We start from the raw sequence: 18,155 nt of genomic DNA on the forward strand, positions 1-18,155 counted from the left end.
TAGGATTACATCAGGAATCCGGTTAGGATTCCATTCGGAATATGGTTAGGATTCCATCCGGAATCCGGTTAGGATTCCATCCGGAATCCGGTTAGGATTCCATCCGGAATCCGGTTAGGATTCCATCCGGAATCCGGTTAGGATTCCATCCGGAATCCGGTTAGGATTCCATGCGGAATCCGGTTAGGATTCCATCCGGAATCCGGTTAGGATTCCATCCGGAATCCGGTTAGGATTCCATCCGGAATCCGGTTAGGATTCCATGCGGAATCCGGTTAGGATTCCATGTGAAATCCGGTTAAGATTCCATGCAGAATCCGGTTAGGATTCCATCCGGAATCCGGTTAGGATTCCATCCGGAATCCGGTTAGGATTCCATCCGGAATCCGGTTAGGATTCCATCCGGAATCCGGTTAGGATTCCATCCGGAATCCGGTTAGGATTCCATCCGGAATCCGGTTAGGATTCCATCCGGAATCCGGTTAGGATTCCATCCGGAATCCGTTAGTCACTCCATCCGGAATCCGGTTAGGATTCCATCCGGAATCCGGTTAGGATTCCATCCGGAATCCGGTTAGGATTCCATCCGGAATTCGGTTAGGATTCCATCCGGAATCCGGTTAGGATTCCATCCGGAATCCGGTTAGGATTCCATCCGGAATCCGGTTAGGATTCCATCCGGAATCCGGTTAGGATTCCATCCGGAATCTGGTTAGGATTCCATCCGGAATCCGGTTAGGATTCCATCCGGAATCCGGTTAGGATTCCATCCGGAATCCGGTTAGGATTCCATCCGGAATCCGGTTAGGATTCCATCCGGAATCCGGTTAGGATTCCATCCGGAATCCGGTTAGGAATCCATCCGGAATCCGGTTAGGATTCCATCCGGAATCCGGTTAGGATTCCATCCGGAATCCGGTTAGGATTCCATCCGGAATCCGGTTAGGATTCCATCCGGAATCCGGTTAGGATTCCATCCGGAATCCGGTTAGGATTCCATCCGGAATCCGGTTAGGATTCCATCCGGAATCCGGTTAGGATTCCATCCGGAATCCGGTTAGGATTCCATCCGGAATCCGGTTAGGATTCCATTCGGAATCTGGTTAGGATTCCATCCGGAATCCGGTTAGGATTCCATCCGGAATCCGGTTAGGATTCCATCCGGAATCCGGTTAGGATTCCATCCGGAATCCGGTTAGGATTCCATCCGGAATCCAGTTAGGATTCCATCCGCAATCCAGTTAGGATTCCATCCGCAATCCTGTTGGTATTCCATCCACAATCCTGTTAGAATTCCATCCGCAATTCGGTTAGGATTCCATCCGCAATCCTGTTAGGATTCCATCCGCAATCCGGCTAGGATTCCATCCGGAATCCGATTAGGATTCCATTCGGAATCCGATTAGTATGTCATCCGGAATCCGATTAGGATGCCATCCGGAATCCGATTAGGATGCCATCCGGAATCCGATTAGGATGCCATGCGGAATCTGATTAGGATGCCATGCGGAATCCGATTAGGATGCCATTTGAAATTCGATTAGGATTCCATCCGGAATCCGATTAGGATTCCATCCGGAATCCAGTTAGGATTACATCCGGAATCCGGTCAGTATTCACAACAACTAAAATTTTCCAAATTTTATGAGAATCATAACCGGTGGTTAACTGGTCAATCGAGGCCCACAAAAATGTTTGAGAAGTTGGACAAACAGTTTCATGCACCGTTGAATTTTTTTTCAGTTTTCGGAAGTTTCGGAACTTGCTCTGCGACCATTGATAAAGGTTTTAGATGAAAGAGTTCCTTTACCTTAAAATGTTCACCTCGCTTTTTCACCGGAGATAACATAACAATATTCTAAATAGTTTGAGAAGTCGGGTAAACGATTTCTTGCGGTGATCAGTTTTGGTTTTTTCCGCAAAAATTCCGGAAACTGTTTCGTGACCATCGGACGACCAGTTCCATTGCAAGAGTAATGTCACTTGGTAGACTATACTTACTCCTCTTTCACATAGGAGGTTCCAGGAGTTCCGGAACTTGTTACGTAGTCACCGGATAACCTTTTGCACTACTTGAAGAAACGATGAGTTTCTTTGTCGGATAAGTTTGATTAGTAGTGAAGTGATAAGTAGTTTAGTAATGGTCCTTTCTAACAAAGACTCCAGGAGTTTTGAAATGTTAGAAATGATGAAAGAACAAATTCGTTTCTTGTATAATTGATTGTTATAAGGCCACAGGTTCTCGAACTCATTTCGGGAAGGTCAAAAGATATCCGTTTGGCCATTTTTATTATGCGATCTGCAATCAATGTACTCTGTACAGACTCGAACCAGTTTTGGCAAGATTCGATTTTGGCAGCCTAAAATCCTGAAATCCACGTAAGAAAACCTCTAAACTCCAAAAGCAATCGCCCGGATTCCAGTGTTTGCATAAAAAAGGCATTTATCTCAAAAAATCCCCGTAAACAATCCATGTTTAATGAAAGGCTACGATTTATATCAAAATACTCTATATAAAGTTATAAAGCTTGTACATATGTTGCCTGAATAGCGAATTTTACTAAATGCAGGTGTTTCTGGGTGCAATGCTTCTTTCGTTCTCTGCCGATAAAAAACTATGGTCGATTATGTTAGATAGGTGTTGTCCATCGATCAAAACTTGATCGATGGTCTTGGGTGTACTTACATTTGTAGGCGACAAGTTAATCAGTACCAATCTATTGTTTGTGGCAACCCTTAGTTGTAATCACTGAAATCGTCGAATGATCCATATTTTTTACTAACACTTTTCGATAACAAGTCTGGTGATTGATATATCATGAGTGGAATCTCTTCAAAAGATGGATATAAAATCAAAAGAAATGATTCAAAATTCATAACACCAAGTGTATCCATAGACTAAGTAAACTCATTAAGTAAACTCATACTATTGCTTGCTTTAAAAGACAGGCCAAGGTGAGGGGAGATACTAATGTAATTGTTCTACAAAGAAAAATATAGTTTTTTTAGCTATTCATCAAAAAGAGTATAGATTAGGTAAGGAACATTTATTTTATTCATAAACCTGTGTTTTGATTTATATATAACGAAGAATGATGTCCTGAATTGTTAGAAGTGAAAATCTTGTGTGTCTTTAATGGCCGGCCACACTATGTTACTCTAGATGTTCCGGATCTAGCGTAAAAATTCCCGAATCGAAAGATTGTTTTCATTTGATGATATAAGATCGAAATTCAGTTGAAATTTAAATTTTAGTGAATGTGATAAAATTTGGGTTGTTTTGGACCTCAATACATAATTTGTAACCACATAACTTTTTTTTTGCAATTCCTGATCATCATGCATTCTTCTTCTCCTTCAATGGCTCTACATCCCAACTGGAGCTTGGGCTGCTTTTCAACTTAGTATTCTATTAGCATTTCCTCAGTTATTAATTGAAAGCTTTTCTATGTCCGCCATTGCATGAGTATGTATCTCGTGTGGCAAGTACAATAGATACACTATGCCCAGGAAGTCGTGACCGAGGATCGAACTCGCCATCTCCGGATTGGCAATCCTGCACCTTTGTTGTCAAGGCTACTGGAGAACCCATCATCATATCTGGTTTACAGTTCGACTTTGAGTGATAAAACGGCCTACTTTTCCACAATAACGAAATGGGTGCTTCAATGACCATTATGCAACTCAAATGAGCTGCATAAAATTTATTATCACCCATTTGGATTCTATAATGAATCCAAATCGGCAAGCCTTGTTGGATAAACGTGCAACTCGTACTGATAAAAACACATTTTTGCAATTAGTTGCACAAACTATTGGAAATTACGGGTATTTCTTAAGATCTGTATTCAGTGGCGAAATTGAATACAATATCATTACTTTGTTCTATGTACAGGCTTTCCAAATCGATAATTCTACAACGAATCCATAAATTCAACTAGGACGAATGTCAATTACCAAAACAAAAACAAACCGATAACCCGTCAACTTTATGACCGAGCGTAACTGAGAACTGATGACTCACACATCAAAGTGCTCAAATCACACCCCAATCGACATGAAGTGAATCTCTTTGTGATCCTTAAAATTTTCTCCATCATCGACCAATACTTCAGTACTGACGTAAACGGAGAGCCAAAATTAAATCAAAGCCCCTTTTACAGAGAGCGAGAAAAGTTCGGAAAACTCACCAACACGTTTGAAAACTGAATCTCCGGTCTTGATGCCCCTGCCATGGTAAGTAGGGTTCGTTATGCTCGCGTGCCAGCCAGACAGCTAGAAGGGCTCGTGCTCAATTAAATATATTTTTTTGCCACTTCAACTCTCAACTATGTGGCCCGAAACGTTCCCCCGTGTTGGCTTGGCAGTGCTTCGATGCCCCCTGGTACCGGTTCGAAAGATTCTTCAACACGGAAGATTAAAGGCATCCGTTCGATTTTCTTTGTGGAGGTTGTGCAAACGGCATTTAACCAAATTAAACGCATGAAACGTAGAATTAGCAAGGGAGTCTTTTGAGTATATAGTCTGTAGAAGTTTCACTTAAAGCAATTTTGTGGAGGTAGTTCTTCCGGTCTTTGTCCAATTGATTCAGTATTTAGTGCTTAGGAAAAAATTGAGACTCAGGGCTAGCCTAATCAATCCGGAACTAGTGTATGAAACAATTATCAATTTTAGACAAACTTTTCAAGTAAACAAATAAGTAATTATTCAAATTTATAAAAGCCAAAAAAAAATTGAAAAATGTTCATCGAACAAATTATAAAACAACTGCGCCCTGTTGCTGAGGACATACGTACCTCGATAAGGATGGGAAGCGATGTAGGAGAAGAATGATTGAAGAGAGTTGAATCAGTTCGACAGGCTTTTAAAGAAGGGATGCACATTACATCAATTTAATTTCCCAATGATACCCCTTATGATTCACATGATAGTCGACTCTGTGAATCACTATCACTGTGAAACACAACCGGCAGTGTGTAATCATCAACTGAATCAACCAGCGTGGGAAACTGAAAAGTCAATAATTTGGGTCCCATTGCCATCTCTCTGTTTTACAGCTTCACGGCATTCATCGAATTGTTGGCTGAATGCAGAGTTACCATTCGCATAATGCAGTGAAAGAATACGCGAAAGCCAAACAGCAATTTATCACCTAACCGCAAAGTGTTTCCAGTATAATACACGTACTGCATACGTATTCAAATAAATTGGAATTCCTCAAGTACTTAAAATCATAATGGCCTGGCAGTCTGGCACTCGGGTCCCGCTCTTGTAGGTATTCGTCATCGATGGTTGTCGCACGCCACGGAAGAGCTCTGTCAACCAGCCGGACCCGATTCGCTTTTTGAGCAGAAGCTCAACGCACCACAAACAGTGGGGGTTTTATGAATATTCAGAAAGATTCATGAGTAACTTTTCAACACTCCATCTTATGCTCTTATACATACAGTTTTTTTTTTACGCGATTGGAATTAATTGATTTCTCGGTTAACCTGAACTTTCACAGCTTTTTAAATACCCCCTGAAATTTCTTTGATTTTTTGTGAATTTTTTTCGTGGGGTTAACTCATTGACGCTGGTTTGGTTTCATTGACGCTGAAGGTCTTAAACGACTAAAACCAAACCGTGTAAAAACCTGGGTGTATTTATCTTATCTAGAAGCTGCAGTTATCAAATACCACCGCTTATTTTCATACATAATATAATAATAATAATAATTGTCTCGACTTCCCTGGGCATAAAAGTATCATCGTATTTAGCCTCATGATGTACGAATCCAAAAATGGTAACTTGGCTTAGAAACCTCGCAGTTAACCCTTCCGTTTGGCTGTAACTGTATCTTTTTGGCTGTAACTTTTTTGTCTTTCGACATTTTTTTTCGCAACTTTCACCAAACGAAGCGGAATTTATTCAAGTTTCAGGGACTTTCCTGGACCGTATTTGAACCGATTGGAACCGGTAAACGGTTTTATCATGTACCGGTTCAAGGATTAATTTTGGGAAATAAGTAAACCCCATCATGCGGCGTATCAAACTTCATGATTTCAAAAGTAATGGCACTCTATAGTAGTTTTGTACTTCCTGGACCGTATTTGGAACCGGTAAACGGTTTTGCCATGAACCGGTTCAAGGGTCTATATACCGCCGGAAATAACTATAAAGACAAGCATGATTTTCATATATTTTCATCATGTTTGAGGATCGAAATTTCGATTCGTAGCGATTCGATTTGACTAAAATTTTACTAGGCACCTGCTTTTAACTTGAACTTTTGATCGTTGAGTGAATTTTATACATATCTATTGGTTTTGACCTCCGAATCTGGAAATAATTATAAAGACATCACTTTTTTTATATGGGGCTCCATACAACGGAACTGTCTTTATAATTATTTTCAACAGAAACGCGTATAAGTAGAATATATGCATAAATGTAACTTTCATCGAATAAAAATTCAAGTCATTTTAGGTCTGCTGGTAAAAAATCAGCCCAATCGAATCCCAATATGGCCATTTTGTATGGAAACCGAGCTTGTCTTTATAGTTATTTCCACCAGTGTATTGGAAAATAAGCAAAACCCATCATGCGGCATGTCAAACTTCATGATTTAAAAATTTATGGCTTTTTATAGTAGTTTTGTATTTCCTGGACCGTATTTGAACTGATTGGAACCGGTAAACGGTTATACCATGAACCGGTTCAAGGATCAATTTTGGGAAATAAGCAAACCCCATATGCAGCGTATCAAACTTCATATTTACAAAAGTTATGGCATTCTATAGTAGCTTTGCACTATTTGAACCGATTGGAATTAGTTGACAGGTGAACTTGGGCACTTATTCAAAGGTCAATTTTGGGAAATAAGCACCGGAAATAGAAAATAAGCACCTTATCCAGTTGGCCTAGCGAACAATACCGTCGCATTGCCAATCCGAAGATGGCGAGTTTGCTTCTCGGTCCGGTCCAGGATGTTTTCGGGTGGAAGTGCTTAATGTACACTAAGCTGCGAGGCGGCTCTGTCCCAGTGTGGGGATGTAATGCCAAGAAGAAAAAGAAGAAGAAGAAGATTATAATTATAATATAATAATATGTTTTCAATTTCAATGATAAGGCTCTTTAGGTAGTATGGACACCATGAGCAAATATTATATACTAGTCGACCCGGCAGACGTTGTCCTGCATAGTAGGCGAAAATGCGCTTTGTGAACTTCCCATGCGAAATTTCCATACGATTCTTAATTTTAGTTTTTCACGATTTACTCCATCTTGTGATTTTCGCATGAGTAAATATCATATAAACCCGTCGGAAACGATAACGAAAATATCTGCTGAGAGAATGAAGAAAATCTATCTAGCCGTTTTTGAGTTATGCGGATACGCACACAGACCATTTCATTTTTATTATATAGATAGAAGAAGAAGGATAATTACTTTAACATTATTGCCCTATTAGAAATACTGGGACCTAAACCAAATCTTTTATTCAAGCACTACGAAGCTTGAAGTCAATCCAGTGAAAAATAATCAACTTCTATTTATTGAACGGCTACTCAGTCTTGCACTTATTACAACGTTTTTTTTATTTACCCGACGTTTCGACACGGGGTCGTCGTCGTCGGGTAAATAAAAAACTCGTTGTAATAAGTGCAAGACTGAGTAGCCGTTCAATAAAAAAATAAAACGTACAGTCGATCCATAATCAGTAAAATAATCAACTTCTACGCTTGTTTTGAATTTGAAAATCAAGCTGACAAAGTCCCGTGTCAAATGTATGTAAATAGACATCGTGTGTCAGTAATACGCACATTAGTGTGGCTTAAATTAGTATGAAGAAACTTACTATAATTTTTTTATGGGCCGCTCTCTAATTTCGTTTCGATTCGAAATCCGATCAGGATTTCATCCGGAATCCAGTTGAGATTTCATCGGGAATCTAGTTAGAATTTCATCCGGTATCTAGTTAGGAATTCATCCGGAATCCGGTTAGGATTTCATCCTGAATCTGGTTAGGATTCCATCCGGAATCCGGTTAAGATTTCTTTCGGAATCAAGTTGGAATTCCATCTGGAATCAGGTTGAGATTCCATCCGGAATCCGGTTGGGATTCCATCCGGAATCCGGTTGGGATTCCATCCGGAATCTGGTTGGGATTCCATCCGGAATCCGGTTGGGATTCCATTCGGAATCCGGTTGGGATTCCATCCGGAATCTGGTTGGGATTCCATCTGGAATCCGCTTGGGATTCCATCCAGAATTTGGTTAAGATTCCATCCGGAATCTGGTCAGGGTTCCATCCGGAATCCGGTCAGGATTTCATCCGGAATCCGGTTGGGATTCCATCCGGAGTCCGGTCAGGATTCCATCCGAAATCCGGTCGGAATTCCATCTGGAATCCGGTCGGAATTCCATCCGGAATCCGGTCGGGATTCCATCCGAATCCGGTCTTGATTCCATCCGGAATCCGATTGGGAATCCATCCGGAATCCTGTTGGGATTCCATCCGGAATCCGGCTGGAATTCATCCGGAATCCTGTCGGGATTCCATCCGGAATCCGGTTGGGATTCCATCCGGAATCCGGTTGATTCCATCCGGAATCCGGTTGGGATTCCATCCGGAATCGGTTGGGATTCCATCCGGAATCGGTTGATTCTATCCGGAATCCGGTCTTGATTCCATCCGGAATCCGGTTGGGATTCCATCCGGAATCCGGTTAGGATTCCATCCGGAATCCGGTTAGGATTCCATCCGGAATCCGGTTAGGATTCCATCCGGAATCCGGTTAGGATTCCATCTCCGGAATCCGGTTAGGATTCCATCTCCGGAATCCGGTTAGGATTCCATCTCCGGAATCCGGTTAGGATTCCATCTCCGGAATCCGGTTAGGATTCCATCTCCGGAATCCGGTTAGGATTCCATCCGGAATCCGGTTAGGATTCCATCCGGAATCCGGTTAGGATTCCATCCGGAATCCGGTTAGGATTCCATCCGGAATCCGGTTAGATTCCATCCGGAATCGGTTAGGATTCCATCCGGAATTCGATTAGGATTCCATCCGGAATTTGATTAAGATTCCATCCGGAACCCGGATAGGATTCCATCCGGAACCCGGATAGGATTCCATCCGGAACCCAGATAGGATTCCATCCGGAACCCGGATAGGATTCCATCCGGAATTTGGTTAGGATTCCATCCGCAATCCGTTTAGGATTCCATCCGGAATCGGGCTAGGATTCCATCCGGAATCCGGTTAGGATTCCATCCGGAATCCGTTTAGGATTCCATCCGGAATCCGATTAGGATTCCATTCGGAATCCGGTTAGGATTCCATCCGGAATCTGGTTGGGATTCCATCTGGAATCCGCTTGGGATTCCATCCAGAATTTGGTTAAGATTCCATCCGGAATCTGGTTAGGATTCCATCCGGAATCCGGTCAGAAGTTCCATTCGGAATCCGGTCAGAAGTTCCATTCCGAATCCGGTCAGAAGTTCCATTCGGAATCCGATCAGAATTTCCATTCGGAATCCGGTCAGAAGTTCCATTCGGAATCCGGTCAGAAGTTCCATTCGGAATCCGGTCAGAAGTTCCATTCGGAATCCGGTTAGAAGTTCCATTCGGAATCCGGTCAGAAGTTCCATTCGGAATCCGGTCAGAAATTCCATTCGGAATCCGGTCAGAAGCTCCATTCGGAATCCGGTAAGAAGTTCCATACGGAATCCGCTCAGAAGTTCCATACGGAATCCGCTCAGAAGTTCAATTCGGAATCAGGTCAGAAGTTCCATTCGGAATCCGGTCAGAAGTTCCATTCGGAATCCGGTCAGTAGAAGCCATACTAACATTTACATTGGATTTTCCAGCACCGATCTGAAGAAAATAGCTTTGTCTAGTGTGCTGCGGTGAAAATATTGCAACAAATTTTAAACTAGCCTAGATATTAGCATAAGAGAGCGTAATGAAAGAGAGTCTCTCATTTGGACTTACGACGTTTTCAAAAATCACGCGAGAAGTCTCTCACTTATCATCTCTGTATACATATACGATATGCAGCTTACTACGAGAGACTTTTTTCACACACGCTTAAAGTCATTCACACAATTTTGTGTTTCGTTCACACAAAACGGGCCTATCCTGGAACAACACATATTATGAGTAACTGCCATGTTACTCATTTTAGTGTAATTGACGGTTAACGATTTCCGATGAGTTCATTTCACACAGCGAGAGAGCGGTCGGAAAACGGACCTAACCTCAATTATATTTTTTCATGTAAATTGAAAATTATCGCAACATTTTTATACTATTTCAGAGGAGTCCCCATTTGTTTCGATATGACCAAACTAAAGTGCTATGTTTATTGTTCATAGTCGCACATTTTAGTTGTATCGTATCGAAACATAACGAAAATCCACAGAAAAAGTCATTTTCGTTGCGGTGCATGCCGGACGCAACCGCTATCATGGCGATCAAAATGGACTTGACAGTTCGAAGCAAAGTTTCTTACACATATTAAAAGAATAAAAGTCATTACACAGCGACTGTGCATGTCTTACACATAATTTTCACACAGATTGCTATTCTCTCGTGTCATCGTCGTCATGTGTGAAAATTATTCATGCGATGTGTAATTTACTTTAAGCGTGCAAGCTGTCATGATAGAGAACTGATTCGGGAGGCTATACCCCACGATAAATTTCTTTTAGAAAGCTCCAAATGCGGGGAGCACTAGCTCTGATGATGCATTTCAACTTGTTCCACACAGATGTGCAGTATCCAACACGAAATGAGCGAAAACAAAGCGAGAATCACCATTTTTCTGTGGGGGCTGCCTATCCGATTCTGTTTTTTCGCACTTGTATACAAGTTTGATAAATTTGCTATCATGGCTTGTTATGATTCGGAACAGTTTTTGCCTCTCTTTTATCGTTGATCGTTATCTGTTGAGAGCGATTTCTGCAAACCCTGCATTACCCAATATGTTGGTATACATAGCATGAGAATTTATAATTATCAAAACAAAAATAGTCCAGCATGGTCTTAGAAACTATCAACTATACAATAATTATTACAATTTAGGGATTAAACTGACAAAAAGATCCCACTGCGACTTATATGGCGTAGTAGGTACCCCATCGAAAGGCTTTCGAAACAATTGATCGGCAAATATTTTGCTTTCGTTTGGTGTCTTCGGCGAATGAACCGATTGCAGAGGATGCGGCAAAACCGCAAAGTACCATACAACACTTTAGAAAAACACAAAACTCAAGAATGGGAATGGCTCTCGTGCGGAACAATTCTTCCCTTCCGCAGAACGTAAGCACGGCTTATTTCCATAAAGTCGCGTCGACGGCGATCGCGGCGGCGGCAATTTGGACCACCTACAGGTCATCGCGCCACGGTTAACCACAATCATCATTGCCGCACGTCGCGTTCGCACACAGAATGGATCTCTTTGGAGCGGCGCGAACTGTGGAATTGATTAACTCATTTTTGGACGAAAGGTGACGTTTGCGGGTTTGTTTGATTTTGCCGAACACTAACAACACTTGAGGACGAGCGCTCCAAATGATTCATCAAACGATGTACCAAATGAGCGAGAGTCGATTGGCCGATGTGCGGCGGCGCGTATGGTCCAACAAATCCGAGTGCCAAAACCGCTGTATATCATGGCCGATTATATGGCGGATTTACGATAAATGGGTGGCCTAACGTTCGATATGTGGATCTGCGATTTGTGGTGAATATCAAACAGGATGCTCGGAATTAGGTGCCTTTGATGGCATTATTTTTGCCGCCGCTGATATTCATATTCCAGACGGATATATTAGGGTCGGAATTCTTTTTCGAATTAAAGAAATTTCGCTCAGAGAAAATGTGTTTCGTTTTCTTAAATTGTTCTAATTCATGTCATCAGGTTTGTCGTTCGTTGCCTATTGCTTATCGAAACCTATCAAATAAATTCACTTCCCGACTCATGCGAAAACAGATCCGGCATTCAAAACGCAATAATCTCATTCTAATTCGTTCACCACGGAATCCATGTATTGGTACCTTTGACTCGCCGCTAATCTTGCAGATATGTGCGCGCGTACAATTTACCGAAAACCATATGATTACTACCGCACCAGATCCTACAAAGGAAAATCTCTTTCCGGCTTGACTTCCACCCCAAACGAGGGTGAAAATTCTTCAATGAAAGCTGAGAGTATGCCCGCTCTCCGGTGCTCTCTTTGGTCCTCAATTGGCACACAACTTCGCGTGTGTAGTACTACGAGCACAACGACGACGGCGACCAGCCGAGGAGATGTCATTGCTGGCTGACTGGCACTGGGTGGGTTGTTGTTTGCATTTTCCGTGCTTATCACCTCCTCCGAGGGATTACGGTCAATGGGACCGTGTTATGACTGGAGGAAAATGCTTAGCAGCGCTCTTCCGCCGGCGCGTGAGGGAGAGTTGCGGTTTGTGTCCGCTGGTGTGTCGGTGTTGGTTGATTCGGCATTGCTGCGGTGGTGTTGGTGTTGGTGGAAAATCCGAGCGAGCCAGGAGCCGCCCTATCCTTGCGTTGGGAAAATTCTCTATTAGGATATCAGTTTTGTTGTTGTACACCGAACGGTGGTCGTATTTTTCGTCTTCGTCGTAGTTGCCGCCGCTGTCGCGAATTGTGAGTTGTGAAAAGTTTTCGCCAAATTCGGTTCTCGTTGGTCGATTTTATGCGGGTGGTGAGGATTAGGTGTTGGGAAATTGTTTTTCCATCGATGCCGTCGACTGTTGCGATTTGAAAATTCACGTTGCAGTCGTGAAATTCGGCGTTTTTCTGTGAAAGTTAGAAGTCGTTTTCTCGAGAAGATATTGCGTCGGAGCCGCCATTAAGTGTTGGGTGTGTGACATGGGCAAATGTCCTGCTCGGCCAGTGCAAATCTAGGAAGAAAAAGGCGTGATGTGTGTTGTACCTTATTTTAGCAATTCTCGATTTTTATGAAAATGGTGTCAGCGGATTTCCGCCAAGAAAGCATTCAGTAGAGTTCCCTACGACTAAAAGTGTTCGCCGGATGTGTCGGTGAATGTGATTTTTTTTATAACGCTTCGGATAACTTTTGGATTAGCAGCTGCTGGCAGAGAATTTCAGAACGAGGTCAGTATAAAATATTCAAAAGCATGGAACCAATCGACCATTTGAAAGCGATTACAAAATTTCAAATCCTATGCACATCCGGTTAGCCACAAATGGTTTCCAACTGCGAATGTATTTTTTATTGCATCTCTCTGCACCATAATCCTGAATTCGGCTCGTTTCGTCTTCATGTATCCTGCTGGTGGACTACATTTTTCATTCCGAATCATAAATATGTTGCGAATATAGTGCTCTCATGGTACACAGCAATGGGAAAACTTTTTGTCTGGAAAATTACTTTTATTTGAGCCACGTCCGTTTCACCATACATATAGGATGCGTATTTGCATATTTAGTAGTCGTCCTTCCCTAGTTTTTATCCATCGTTGTTGTTGTTTTCAACGCTCGTCGTTCTTTGGCATTAGGTATGTCATTGTCCGTTCAGTTTAGTCGGAGTGGTTGATGAGTGCTGTCCTTACTGCCTTTGCCCTGCATTTTTTTGTTGGTTCATTGGAGAGATTACTTTCCTCCGACTAGAGAAAGAGAGTGACACCATGGTACTCGGGAAGGATTCTCATCTACTCAACTCAGCTGTCATGTACAAAGATCCATCAGAAGGAATTGAATTATGAAAGGGTGAAAGTCTGGAAAGTATTTTTTTATACTTCTTTTACGAGACTATGGACTATGTTTTATAGACTATGAACTGTATTCTAATTAAAAGTAACAAAAATGAAGTTTAGGCAAAGTAAACTTTTTTGTACCTATTTGAACTACGAAGAAAGATCCCTATTCTCGTATTTAACGTTTATTGCAATAGCTTCTTCTCTACTCCAACTAGAACTTGTCATGCTTTCCAACTTAGTATTATCTCCCCATTTTCAAGCAACATGAAATCAACTAAAATAAAAACGCCTCCTGGAAAATTAGAAAGTTTTCATTGAGAATTTAAAAAAATGAAATGAATCAGGATGGAAAATCAAATTTGCCTAAATGATAGGAAATAACCTTAGGCACGGCAAATGCTGGGTAAAGCGTACCATTGGTACTTCGCGTACCTGAAGGAATAAAATAGACCCCATCTCGCGGTCCTTAGCCTCTTACCCAGCAACTCCTATCCCTACCTCCCCGCGGTCGGGATACGAGCAACCTTAGGGAAGATCGGGTAACCAACCCCGGTGGGAACTATGGTCGTATGCTGACGGGGGGGGGGGGGGGTCTGCTCCTCTCCGGAGGTGCAAATCTTATTGAGCGTCTGTTCTCCATGTCAGGATCGGCTCACAACAGCGTCTGTTCTACACGATAGGGGCGGCTGAACATCGGCCGAGTGCCAGCGAGGGACTCTAACTGAAACTATGCACCATGATCCACTGTAAATAAGGAGGAATGGTCGTCCGGAAATTTAGGGGGTTTGGTGTCAGGCCCTGCAAGCCAGCCTTTCAAAATCATAAGCAACGAACAATCAACAAGAGAGTACGGACCGGAACCATCGGCGAAGACCACTGCGACGAAAAGGGACTAGCGATTGGAAACTCGGTTCGTGGAACTGCAAATCTCTCAACTTCATCGGGAGCACACGCATACTCGCCGATGTGCTCAAGGACCGTGGATTCGGCATCGTAGCGCTGCAGGAGGTTTGTTGGAAGGGATCAATGGTGCGAACGTTTAGAGGTAATCATACCATCTGCCAGAGCTGCGGCAACACACACGAGCTGGGAACAGCTTTCATAGTGATGGGCGATATGCAAAGGCGCGTGATCGGGTGGTGGCCGATCAATGAAAGAATGTGCAGGTTGAGGATCAAAGGCCGGTTCTTCAACTTCAGCATAATCAACGTCCATAGCCCACACTCCGGAAGCACTGATGATGATAAGGACGCATTCTACGCGCAGCTGGAACGTGAGTACGACAGCTGCCCAAGCCACGACGTCAAAATCATCATAGGAGATTTGAACGCTCAGGTTGGCCAAGAGGAGGAGTTTAGACCGACTATTGGAAAGTTCAGCGCTCACCGGCTGACGAACGAAAACGGCCTACGACTAATTGATTTCGCCGCCTCCAAGAATATGGCCATTCGCAGCACCTACTTCCAACACAGCCTCCCGTATCGGTACACTTGGAGATCACCACTGCAGACAGAATCACAAATCGACCATGTTCTGATTGATGGACGGCACTTCTCCGACATTATCGACGTCAGGACATATCGTGGCGCTAACATCGACTCTGACCACTCTGTGATGGTTAAACTGCGCCCAAAACTATCCGTCATCAACAATGTTCGGTACCGACGACCGCCGCGGTACGACCTAGAGCGACTGAAGCAACCTGATGTCGCCACTGCATACGCGCAGCATCTCGAGGCAGCGTTGCCGGAAGAGGGTGAGCTCGATGGGGCCCCTCTTGAGGACTGCTGGAATACAGTCAAAGCAGCCATTAACGACGCAGCGGAGAACAACGTCGGGTATATGGGTCGAAGTCGACGGAACGATTGGTTCGACGAAGAGTGCAGACAGATTCTGGAGGAGAAGGACGCAGCGCGGGCGGTCGCGCTGCAGCAAGGTACCCGGCAGAACGTGGAACGTTATAGACGGAAGCGGAGACAGCAGACCCGCTCTTTTCAGGAGAAGAAACGCCGCCTGGAAGAAGCGGAGTGCAAGGAGATGGAACAGCTGTGCCGTTTTCAAGATACACGTAAATTCTATCAGAAGCTCAATGCATCCAGCAGAGGCTTCGTGCCGCGAGCCGAAATGTGCCGGGATAAGGATGGGAGCATCTTGACGGACGAACGTGTGGTGATCGAAAGGTGGAAGCAGCACTACGAGGAACATCTGAATGGCGCTGAGAGTACAGGCAGTGAAAGTCAAGACAGCGGAGGAGATGACTACGTCAGTTCAGCGGACGATGGAAGCCAACCAGCCCCCACCTTGAGGGAAGTTAAGGATGCCATTCAACAGCTAAAGACCAACAAAGCCGCTGGTAAGGATGGTATCGGAGCTGAGCTCATCAAGATGGGCCCGGAAAAGCTGGCCACTTGCCTGCACAAACTGATAGTCAGAATCTGGGGAAACCGAACAGCTACCGGAGGAGTGGAAGGAAGGGTTATATGCCCCATCTACAAGAAAGGCGACAAACTGGAGTGTGAGAACTTTCGAGCGATCACCATCCTTAATGCCGCCTACAAAGTGATATTCCAGATCATCTTCCGTCGTCTGTCACCATTAGTGAACGAGTTCGTGGGAAGTTATCAAGCCGGCTTCGTTGACGGCCGCTCGACAACGGACCAGATCTTTACTGAACGGCAAATCCTTCAAAAATGCCGTGAATACCAGCGAAGCTTACCAGACTGATCAAAGCAACGGTGGATGGTGTGCAAAACTGTGTGAAGATTTCGGGCGAACACTCCAGTTCGTTCGAATCGCGCCGGTGACTAAGACAAGGTGATGGACTTTCGTGCCTGTTGTTCAACATTGCGCTAGAAGGTGTCATGCGGAGAGCCGGGTGTAACAGCCGGGGCACGATTTTCAACAGATCCAGTCAATTTATTTGCTTCGCGGATGACATGGACATTGTCGGCCGAACATTTGCAAAGGTGGCAGAACTGTACACCCGCCTGAAACGTGAAGCAACAAAAGTTGGACTGGTGGTGAATGCGTCAAAGACAAAGTACATGCTTGTGGGCGGAACCGAGCGCGACAGGGCCCGCCTGGGAAGCAGTGTTACGATAGACGGGGATACCTTCGAGGTGGTCGAGGAATTCGTCTACCTCGGATCCTTGCTAACGGCTGACAACAACGTTAGTCGTGAAATACGAAGGCGCATCATCTGTGGAAGTCGGGCCTACTACGGGCTCCAGAAGAAACTGCGGTCGGAAAAGATTCGCCACCGCACCAAATGTGTTATGTACAAGACGTTAATAAGACCGGTTGTCCTCTACGGACATGAAACATGGACAATGCTCGAGGAGGACTTGCAAGCACTCGGAGTATTCGAGAGACGGGTGCTTAGGACCATCTTTGGCGGTGTGCAAGAAGACGGTGTGTGGCGGCGAAGAATGAACCATGAGCTCGCCCAACTCTACGGCGAACCCAGTATCCAGAAGGTAGCTAAAGCCGGAAGGGTACGATGGGCAGGACATGTTGCAAGAATGCCGGACAGCAACCCTGCAAAGATGGTGTTCGCTTCCGATCCGGCAGGTACGAGACGGCGTGGAGCACAGCGAGCGAGATGGGCAGACCAGGTGCAGAACGACTTGGCGAGCGTGGGGCGTATCCGAGGATGGAGAGATGCGGCCTCGAACCGTGCATTGTGGCGTCAAATTGTTGATTCAGTGTTATCTGTTTAGATGTTAACTAAATAAATGAAAATGAACCTTAGACAAAAAAGAATTTTCTAAAAACATTTATTTTTCATTTAATTGTAAAAATTGCAGATAAATATCTGATTAATCGATCTAGCGATACATAATGTTGTCTTTCTCGTATATTATAAAAAATAGTATTTTGACCCTAAATAACTGCCTGTGTTACGGAGGTACGCCTTAGGAGCGTTAAAAAAAGTTTCAACCATTTGTATGAGGCAAATTTGAACTCGTTTCAGAGGTTGTTTCGGACATTTAATAAGTGCTTCTGATGTTCTAGGAACGGAATTTATGGTTGCTTGCGAAGTGGTACTAACTGTTGTCATGAGTTCTAGGTAGTCTAGTAGTCTATAGAGCCGTAACGCAGGCAATCATTGAAGAATAAATGAGTAGATTTTTTTTATTCCTTTCTTTATTTGGTAGGCACTCTGTGTTACTTAACCGCTACTGTGCCGAGATCTACTGAGGTATTCAGCTACCAGAATCCAGAGAGAATCTATTTTTTAGATTTTCCATTATTCATTGTTGTTGTCGTTACTTGTCCATCTCACCGTGTGTCCATTGTTCGGTTGCCATTTATCCGGGTAACGTTGGAGGAATGCCTCCGAGAAAAACAAGTTGTCTGTCGACATCAGGCAGCCGTGACGGTAAGGCGCGTAACCCCAAACGCCACCGTATGGGCTGCGAC

At 43.8% G+C, this 18,155-nt stretch overlaps 1 protein-coding gene across 2 annotated transcripts in view; it reads left to right on the plus strand.

Annotated features, from left to right (window-relative positions):
• The window catches only part of LOC134213073 (tyrosine-protein kinase Btk), a 337,863-nt gene that overhangs the window by 24,683 nt on the left and 295,025 nt on the right, over nucleotides 1–18,155 (plus strand). The gene's annotated exons all lie outside the window — the stretch shown is intronic.

This window comes from Armigeres subalbatus, chromosome 2 (genome assembly GCF_024139115.2).
Source record: "Armigeres subalbatus isolate Guangzhou_Male chromosome 2, GZ_Asu_2, whole genome shotgun sequence".
Classification (NCBI taxonomy): Eukaryota; Metazoa; Arthropoda; class Insecta; order Diptera; family Culicidae; genus Armigeres; species Armigeres subalbatus.